This window comes from Colobus angolensis, unplaced genomic scaffold (genome assembly GCF_000951035.1).
Source record: "Colobus angolensis palliatus isolate OR3802 unplaced genomic scaffold, Cang.pa_1.0 Scaffold418, whole genome shotgun sequence".
Classification (NCBI taxonomy): domain Eukaryota; kingdom Metazoa; phylum Chordata; class Mammalia; order Primates; family Cercopithecidae; genus Colobus; species Colobus angolensis.
The window spans coordinates 1,245,343-1,256,078 of NW_012117577.1; positions in this window are offsets into that span (position 1 = coordinate 1,245,343).

Sequence of the window (10,736 nt, forward strand, 5' to 3'; positions counted from 1 at the left end):
TCTGCCCAGTAGCTGAAGTGATCTCTTGGCCATCCATGTCTTTGTAGCTCTAATAACTGCACAGTACCTGACATTAACCTGATAAATAAAAATAACCTGCAAATGAATAAATAATACTTTATAATTTGTAATGATTTTTATAAGTAATTCTTATATACATCTGCAAAGATATTACAGTCTATTATCTATTATCTATATGTCATGATTTCACATTATTTCATGTGAAATATTTTAAAATATTAGAATTTAATAAAAATGCTATGATATATGATTTGAACATACTAAATGCAAAAATAAAATGTTAGCTAATATAACTATAGATCTATAATAAATTTTATTTTTTTCTTCTTTTATTTGACTTTTATTTTTGAGACAGCGTCTCACTCAGAACTGGAATGTATAATAAATTTATGAAAAGAGAAAAAAGTAAAATTTTTTTTAGTTAAGAGGAAAAGTATTATTCTATGTATTATTTCTCTTGCAATGTATAGACAGCAGACATACAACCACCTGATCCCATCACTAAATAGAAAAAGAAAGCTCTGGGTTTTTGTTTTTTGTTTTTTGTTTTTTGTTTTTTCAGTCTTCAATTCCCTGCCTTGTTTTCAAAGGATGTTTCATAAAGGAGGAAATAACCAATGAAGTCAAAGTTAATGGGGAAAAAATCATACATGTTTATATATTATATGTTATTATCTACCAGTGGAGGAGTTGCAGGTAATTAGAAATTGTTGGCTTAAAGTGATCACGTTTTTTGATCAAGAGCCACTTCTCCCTGTACTGGCGAATTTCCACTGGTTTGCCTGAATTCTGTTTGCTTGCATCGGGTCTGACAGGCGAAGAACATGGCCAGCTGGTTTCCAAAGCAATATGCTTCCTGGTCTGAGGAAGGCCTGTGAGACATGTCATAAAACAGCTGCCTCTATCTCCCCAACCAGCCAGAAAAAAGCTGAGCAGAACAAAACCTTGAATCAAAAAACCTCGACTTTTCATGCAAGGACAAAAGGCAGTTATTAAGCATACCAGGAAGGTTCTTTTATACCTGGTAATTACATATAAATTGGGGACATCTAATAAGAAAAAAAATCATTTCCCTCTTCATTTACTTAAAAATGTGATTTCTGCAGTCATTATATAATTACTGGTATTTTTCAGTAACATTATTAGGAATAAATGGACTACTGTTTCTGAAATTATCATAAAGATAAAAATACTGAAACTTCCTTATTAGAACTGGTTGTTGAGTAGGTGGGAAGAGAAAATGGTCTATTTCTGTAAAACAGCAAACTGAACTTTCTTCTTTGTCAAAAGGGATCAATCTGTCATCCTTTGCCTTTAAAAAGTGATTCCTCCTATTTCCCTCATACTCTTGTAAGCCCTTTGTCTTGCTTAAATTCCTCCTTTGAACATTTTGTTCTTTATGACTGCTGATCTCTAATGAAAACTCCACTAGGACTTAGAGTATAGCACTGTTTTGTGCTCCCCAACCAACATAGTAGTAGAGAAGAAAATAGGAAATGGATTACTGTTTTTCCTATCTGTGCTACTTTGAGAGCTTAAGTAGGAGTCCTCAATGAAAGTATTAAGGAGGTAATTTGTTCCCCCACATCTTTTAACATTTTCTTTCTCTGCTTTCTACCCACTCAACAGTCCTCATTCTTGGAAATCACTACATAAAAAGCTGAACCAAGCCCCAAGTATGCACATTATCTGTGTCAATTGCAACCCTCTTCCTTCATCCAAGCTAATACACACCCATGTTCCATTCCCAGCTACACATTTCAGTTGTGTGTTCCAGGCCTTACTATGTGGAGTGAACTGGTGGTAACCAACTAAAAATCACATTTTTAAAATTGCTTTTAATGTGTTCATTAATGTGCTGATCTTTGCTCCTCCCATCCCTTCTTCCAGATAAAATTGTACCTTACCCTGGTTAAAATTTACAAGTCAGCTGAAGGCCCTTGAGAGAGAATACCAGTGTTGGGGTGTCAAACACTATTGCTGGAGAAGAGGAAACTATTGTTATAGGCCAATCTTTCAGCTTTTCTCAAATCATGTTACACAGACATCAAAACTATGCCAAAGCATAAATCTGACACTGTCTAAATTGTCATTACCTCAAAAGTTTACAGCTGAAGAAGGGAAATTTGTAGAAGCCAACTTCCAACTGTGCCAAGAACTTAACCATAGCCCATTTCTAGGGGAAGTGTGAGTGAACTGGGTAATGCAACTAGCCACAGAGGCCTGAAGTTTAAAAGATAACACAAAGAAATAACAAATGCAGAGAAATATTAGAATTTGAAAACCACTATTTTGCACCCCTAATGAAGGAATAGATCTAAGCAATTTCATCAATGGTTGCCAAAACCATTGGTTGAAACAATGATAATTACACCTGAATCCAATATCAATCTTAATCATCTTAAAAGTGGAGCATACACACGACATGCCTCCTGAAAGGATACAATATAAAGTATGCAGCACCACCTATGAAGTATTCTTGTCCCTCCAAAAAAAAAAGGAAACTAAATCTTAATCTAATCAATCATCTAGTTGTAACCACCAGTTTACAGAAAATGTGAGGGGTAGAGGAATATGATAAACACTGTGGAGAAGCAGATTCAGATTATGGAAATTCTAAAGGACAAATGACCTGGTTTCTTAAACACATAAAAGAGAGGTGGAAGGAGGAGAGCCATTATAAACGTAAAAAAAAACCTTTAGAAACATGAATCAATGCAAATGAGTGTCCCTCGTTCAGACTGAAATTCAAACAAATTCAACTATAAAAGACATTTTTTAGATAACTTGAGAAATTCCAACAGGGACTAGGTATTAGATGATATCAGAATAACTGTCAATTTTTTATCAGGTGTAATCTATTAACAGGTGAAATGATACAATTCTAGGAATTTATACTTAAGCAAAAGTAAATGAAATGAGACTGGTAAAACATTGGACGACTCATCTTGCCATTTTTTCCGCTTTTGTGAGTTTTGGAAAACTTTCATATTAAAATATTTTTAGGTTAGCTTTTGTTTTGCTTTGGTTTTGCTTGTTTGTTTTTACAACACAGACTTAATAACTTTATTAGTCACATCCTACATTGAAGATTCTTTTTAAGGCCTGATTTAACACAGAAGATCCAACTAATCAAAAGAAGAGACAGTTCTTTGTACAAACCATAAAGAAGGTAAATTGACATTAAAAAAAAAAAAAGGCCAGGTGTTCAGGAGCACCAAGCAGAGTAGGGAGGGTTGTGTGAAATCTTGGGATCTTCCACAACTGACTTGACAAAGACAACGTTCCAAAGTTACTCAGCCCAAATACAGACCTGCTGGCTGGTTTCCCACTCCTCACTGCCAGCTGGCTCCAAGGGTCTCAGCCTGTGCCCCCAGCTCCCAGGAGCAGAGGGCAGAAGAAAAGAGGCAACTCTACTTGCAGATGGAACTGACCATCTCAGAGTCAGCTGTCCTCCTCCTCTTAGGGCTCCATGCTGAGAGGTCCAGAGGGCGAATGGCCGATCACTCCCAGGCCACCAGCCCTGGGACACTCACCACCATGGCACCAGGGGCTGCGATCCAGTCAGCAGTACTCTACCCAGCAGTAAACAATCCCACTGGACAGGGCAGATTTATCAAATCATTTCATTTTTGGAAAGAAAATGTAAATTGGACAAATTTAATTGTGGCCTGAGTACTAGATCATATTAAAAACTATTCATTTTGCTTGCTGTGAAATTGTAGTGCTATGGTCATGGAAGAAAACGTCCTTGAGGTACACTACACTATTGAAGGGTAATATGTCATGATGACTAAGATGTACTTGAAAATACTTCAGCAAAGAAAAATAGAAAAATGTTAATAATTACTAAATACAGGTGACAAAACTAGACTTACTAAAGTAAAAACAAAAAGAGCAATATAGTGCGCATGAGAATATGCATAGTCTAGTACAACTACTTTCGTGTTTTGCATATTATTTTCCAGTCTTAATCTATACAAATACGTATGCTTAAGTAACTACAATCATAATAGACAATCATTTTGGTCAGTTGTTCTCATTTAATATTTTCAATTTTCCATTGTTTTGTCTTAATAATTATTTTTAACAATACTTTATAATGTGCCATAATATTGATACTCCCTAAAGAACACTACCTTAATTTTGAATACTTGAGTTCGTCCCCCGCTTTTTTGCTGTATGATTTAATGTTGCAGAGAAAAATCATGTATATATAGCTTTATGCTTTTGTTAAATTGTTTCACTAAAATAAACCCTCAGAACTATAAGAATGGAGCACAAATATGTACATATTTATAGTTACATAATTTTATTACATATTATGGTTATATAATAAATGTATATAAATATGTCTAATAAAATATATAATACAATAAAAATGTATAAATATATATAAACATAAATATGTTTTTACTTATGACGGGAAAATAATATGCAAAACATGAAAGTAGTTGTACTAGCCTATGCATATTCTCATGCGCACTACATTGCTCTTTTTGTTTTTACTTCAGTAAGTCTAGTTTTGTCACCTGTGTTCAGTAATTATTAACAATTTTTTTGCTTTTTTTATTATTATACCTTAAGTTCTGGGATACCTGTGCAGATCATGCAGGTTTGTTACATAGGTATACACATGCCATGATGGTTTGCTGCACCCATCAATCCGTCATCTACATTAGGTATTTCTTCTAATGCTATCCCTCCCGTAGTCCCCAGCCCCCGACAGACCCCAGTGTGTGATGCTCCCCTCCCTGTGTCTATGTGTTCTCATTGTTCAACTCCCACTTAGAAGTGGAGGATATGCAGTGTTTGGTTTTCTGTTCCTGTGTTAGTTTGCTGAGGATGGTGGTTTCCAGCTTCATCCATGTCCCTGCAAAGGGAAGGAACTCATCCTTTTTATGACTACATAGTATTCCATGGTGTCTATGTGCCACATTTTCTTTATCCAGTCTATCACTGAAGGGGATTTGGGTTGGTTTCAAGTCTTTGCTATTGTGAACAGTGCTGCAATAAACATACGTGTGCATGTGTCTTTATAGCAGAATGATTTATAATCTTTTGGGTATATACCCAGTAATGGGATTGCTGGGTCAAATGGTATTTCTGGTTCTAGATCCTTGAGGAATCGCCACACTGTCTTTCACAATGGTTGAACTAGTTTATACTCCCACCAACAGTGTAAAAACATTTCTATTTCTCCACATCCTCTCCAACATCTGTTGCTTCCTGACTTTTTAATGATCGCCATTCTACATGGCATGAGGTGATATGTCATTGTGGTTTTGATTTGCATTTCTCTAATGACCAGTGATAATGAACTATTTTTAAGATGTTTGTTGATGACATAAATGTCTTCTTTTGAGAAGTGTCTGTTCATATCCTTTGCCCACTTTTTGATGGGGTTGTTTTTTTCTTGTAAATTTGTTTAAGTTCTTTGTAGATTCTGGATATTAGCCCTTTGTCAGATGGATAGATTGTAAACATTTTCTCCCATTCTGTATTGCCCGTTCACTCTGATGATAGTTTCTTTTGCTGTGCAGAAGCTCTTTAGTTTAATTAGATCCCATTTGTCAATTTTGACTTTTCTTGCCATTGCTTTTTGTGTTTTAGTCATGAAGTCTCTGCCCATGCCTATGTCCTGAATAGTATTGCCTAGGTTTTCTTCTAGGGTTTTTTTTGGTTTTAGGTCTTACATTTAAGTCTTTAATCCATCTTGAATTAAATTTTGTATAAGGTGTAAGGAAGGGATCCAGTTTCAGTTTTCTGCATATGGCTAGCCAGTTTTCCCAATGCCATTTATTAAATAGGAAATCCTTTCTCCATTGCTTTTTTGTCAGGTTTGTCAAACATCAGATGGTTGTAGATGTGCAGCATTATTTCTGAGGCCTTTGTTCTGTTCCATTGGTCTATATATCTGTTTTGGTACCAGTACCATGTTGTTTTGGTTACTGTAGCCTTGTAGTGTAGTTTGAAGTCAGGTAGCATCATGCCTCCAGCTTTGTTGTTTTTGCTTAGGATTGTCTTGGCTACACGGACTCTTTTTCAGTTCCATATGAAATTTAGAGGAGTTTTTTCTAATTCTGTGAAGAAAGTCAATGATAGCTTGATGGGGATAGCATTGAATCTGTAAATTACTTTGGGCAGTATGGCCATTTTCACAATATTGATTGTTCCTATCCATGAGTATGGAATGTTTTTCCATTTGTTTGTGTCCTCTCTTACTTCCTTGAGCAGTGTTTTTTCTTTGCTGAAATCTTTTAAAGTACATCTTAGTCATTATGACATATTATCCTTTAATAGTGTAGTGTGCCTCAAGGACATTTTCTTCCATGACCACAGTACTATAATTTCACAGCAAACAAAAGATATATGTATATATATGTCCCTGGCAAAAGTTTTCTACATTGCTGGACAAATGGTTTTAGTGACATCAGTAAAATGTGTTTGTGTCAATTTCAGAACATTACTAGCATTTTCTTATATTTTTATCAAATTTTTATATATAGGGATATTTACATCTTTGTTTATTGGCAACTTGGTTAAGTTTTTTTAAGCTTATTCAGGATTTTTTTTTTTTTTTTGAGAGGATTTTTATTTTCTTGCTCTGTCACCCAGACTGGAATGCAATGGTGTGATCTCGGCTCACTGCAACTTCTGCCTCCAGGTTCAAGCTATTCTCCTGCCTCAGCCTCCCAAGTAGCTGGGACTATAGACACATGCCACCATGCCTGCCTAATTGTTGTATTTTTAGTAGAGACAGGGTTTTGCCATGTTGGTCAGGCTGGTCCTGAACTCCTGACCTCATGTGATCCTCCCAAAGTACTAGGATTACAAGCGTGAGCCACTACACCCAGCCTCAGGATTTTTTTTTCAAACAAAATCACAGGAAGTACTTGACAATGATATTTGAACATGAAACCTAGCTGGCTGATCTTAGAGAGCCAGAATTTGAAAGTATAATTAAAATGGTTAATTCTTATAATTTGCTATTTATCTATTGGAATCATGACACCTTCTCATAAATTTTAACGAACTATTTACATATCGCTATTACCTTCTATTCTTGGCAAAGCTATTATTTTTTCTTAGGCTGTATTATCATTATTTCACTTTTGTTTTGTTTGTATGGAGGGATAATATAAGCTTTTGTTTTCTATACATTTGAATATATTGGTCTTTCAATTTCTTTTTAAGGTTTTATTTCCCAACAAAACCAAACGCCTGTAAGATCATCTTGACCCACAGTGCATTTGCCAGTAGTGATCAACGCAGTGCAAAACTACTGAGAACATTATACCTGTCTTATCATTAATATGCTAGACTCCGTACTCTTTCTCACATTCCTCCACACAGTAACAAAATCCCATCAATGTTACCTCCTAAATATTTAACTCTATCCTCTCCTCTCCATCCCTGTTACCACTATCCATCATCATCTGTCACCTGAAATGCTGAATTTAACTGTCTTCTAACTAGTCCCCCTGTCTCCAAAATAGTCCTCTTGCAATGCAAAACTGCCATTAGTGCCAACTTTACCCTTCCAGAGTCCCTCCCTTTATGTCCCCTCATCCCCTTGCACCCTCCCCCACAACTCTCCAGTCTCTCAGTAACAATTAGCCAACATGCTTTTAATGTTTACCTGAGTTAAGCACTTTGTAAACATTACTTCAATTACCCCTCATAAGAATGTTTTAAATACTATGCCATTGTTGTTCCCATTTTACAGATGAGTAAACTGAAGCATATAGAGGCTAAGTAGTTTCACCAAGTTCTCACAGCTAGAAAGATGCAGAGACAGGATGCAAACTCAGCTCTACTGAACTCCAAAACCCACATACTCTCTTAACCACTGCATCATACTTCCTCACAGGTGGATCTTCATCTCTCAGCAATACTGCCTCTTTGCCATTCTGCCCCATAGCAACACTGCAATGCCTGGAATTCCTCAAATACATACACACTGCTTCCCCACTCACTATGCTCATGCTATTCTATCTCTTGGAAAGGCCCTTCCTTCTCCTTTTAACCATGACCTACATGACTCTTATCCATCTTGTTTAAAACTCAGCTCAGGTGTTGCATCCTCTAGGAAGACTTTTGTTATATAACGCCTTCCCTGCCCTCACCTTTCTCTCTCTGACTGAGGAGGTACCCTTCCTCTGTCTTCATCTCCATTACTACACCCACCACATTGTGTTATCAATTTCTGTTCTTATGTTTGCCTCCTCCACTAGACCATGAGACAATCTTTCTGTTTTGTTTTGTTTTGTTTTGTCTTTAGACAGGGTCTCACTTTGTCACCCAGGCTAGAGTGTGACCTCCACCTCCTGGGCTGAAGAAATGCTCCCACCTCAGCCTCCTGAGTAGCTGGCACCACAAGCACACACAACAATGCCTGACTAACTTTTTCTATTTTTGATAAAGGTGGGGTCTTGCCATGTTGCCCAGGCTGGTCTCAAACTCCTGAGTTCAATGGATCAGCCCATCTTGTCCTCCCGAAGTGCTGGGATTACAGGCGTGAGCCACTGCAGCTGGCTTGAGACCATCTTAATCATCCATATGTCCCCAGCCAGTGTTGTGCCTGGCATGTAGTGGATTCTCAGTGCTTCATCAATGTTCAGAATAAGAAAAAAAGACTGTTTAATCAACTAATTCTCAAATATTTGTTGAATATCTACTATTTCTAATGTATGTATTAAAGTATCGGGCTGGGACAGTCAGGGAAGGCTATAAAGAAAAGGGAAGATTTTAAATGGGGTCAAAAGATGTACAAGGCTCAGAAAGGAAAGCCACATATCAATAATCTAAATCTAATGTTTGAGCAAATGCTTAGGCTGGGGACCATGGTTAGCTATAAATGGCAAAGCTGAGAAGCTGATCGTCTTCCTCTTGCTCTTGAATTCTGTCAGATCAGCTGTTTCCTTATCCAAGGGCAAAGTGTCAGATTCAAGTTTTGTTCCAGGGCATTTAATCTTTCAATGATAAGCATCTCACCTTAACTCTAAGATCATCTCCTAGGACAGAAAATTGTGGAAATATTTCTAAATAAATTAAAAACCTAGAGACTGTTAGATCATGAGATACATTAATAATGATGAAATGTCAGAAACATGTGCACTCCATGTAATGAATTCAACAACTGTCCGAAGGTCATAGAGGTCTTCCTGCAAAATACATGTCATTCTGTTTACATCAAACACAGAAAACTCATTTACAAGTGAATGTCATTTTTATATTTGTTCCATGGCCAAGTACATCTCATTTGCATTCATTTGTTTCCCTACTGGAGTGCTTGTCACTATTCTACAGCTGATGTGGGTTGTGCTCAGTACCTGCTACTTACCATAGGCCCAGGCTCCAGTCATCCAGTTACAAGTCTGAATCATGATCCCAAAGATGGTTTTACATGAGGTATTTTTAAATAATATACATCATTGGGAAATCAAAATTTGGTGATAGTGTTCACAGGAAAAAACTTTAAAAGTTCAAATGCAGGTGCACGAAAACATACTCTTTTCCCATGTGAGCCCAACATTAGGACTTCTATATTGCTAGGTGTGGAGAACTAAAGTTCTATAGCTAAGGCCTCCCAAGGATCCTTTGCCAAATTCTGAAGAGAACAAAAGAATGGGTGGAGGCCCCATTGTTGTCTCCCTATGTACAGAGTATGATCAAGAGCTAAAGGTAACTCTGAGTTTTCCAACTATGGAGAGAAGGACCAGTTGAACAGTCAGCCAGTCATCCTTCTCCCAGAGGTTGGTCTGATTCTGACACTGTCCTGGCCAGCTCAGTGTCCTCAATAGCTCTTTCCTCACTGCAATCAAAGTGGTAACACCTTCTGAAACACACCTGCACCCCACCTACAAAATCACCTAACACAAGTTATTCACTGAAGTGTCTTTAAGGTAATAAAAGATTGAAAACAACCCAAACAAAGGTCATCAACAGGAGAATTGGTAAAATCTATCTTTCTACCTCTACACAATACAGTATTATGTAGCAATAAAAGAAAAAAAAAGTGAGGAGGCTCTCTTTGAATTATCATGAAAAATTTCTCCAGAGTATATTAATTTGAATAAAAAACAGGATACAAAAGAGTGAATATTAAATATTTAAGACAGGGAAGAAAATAAAAATACATTCATTCTTGGATATTTGTATTTATAAAAAGAAAATTAGATGTATACAAGAAACTAAAGTAAGTGATTACAAGTATAGATCCAGATTTTTTGGTTTTGAAATTCATAGAATTTGGGTGACCTACTTTAAGAAATAAAACACAGAATTGGGTACAGTTCTGTATTAGTCCATTTTCATGCTGCTGATAACTGAGACTGGGAAGAAAAAAAGGTTTAATTAGACTTACAGTTCCACATTGCTGAGGAGGACTCAGAATCATGGCGGGAGGCAAAAGGCACTTCTTACATAGCAGCAGCAAGAGAACAAATGAGGAAGAAGCAAAAGCAGAAACCCCTGATAAACCATCAGCTCTCTTGAAACTTATTCAGTATCATGAGACTAGCATGGGAAAAACAGGCCCCCATCATTCAGTTACCTCCCCCTGGGTCCCACCTACAACACTTGGGAATTCTGGGAGACACAATTCAAGTTGAGATTTGGATAGGAACACAGGCAGACCATATCAAGGTCTTATATAAGGATTTCATGACAGTGAGCTTCATGGTACATCTACCCGTGGTGACTACCTGAGT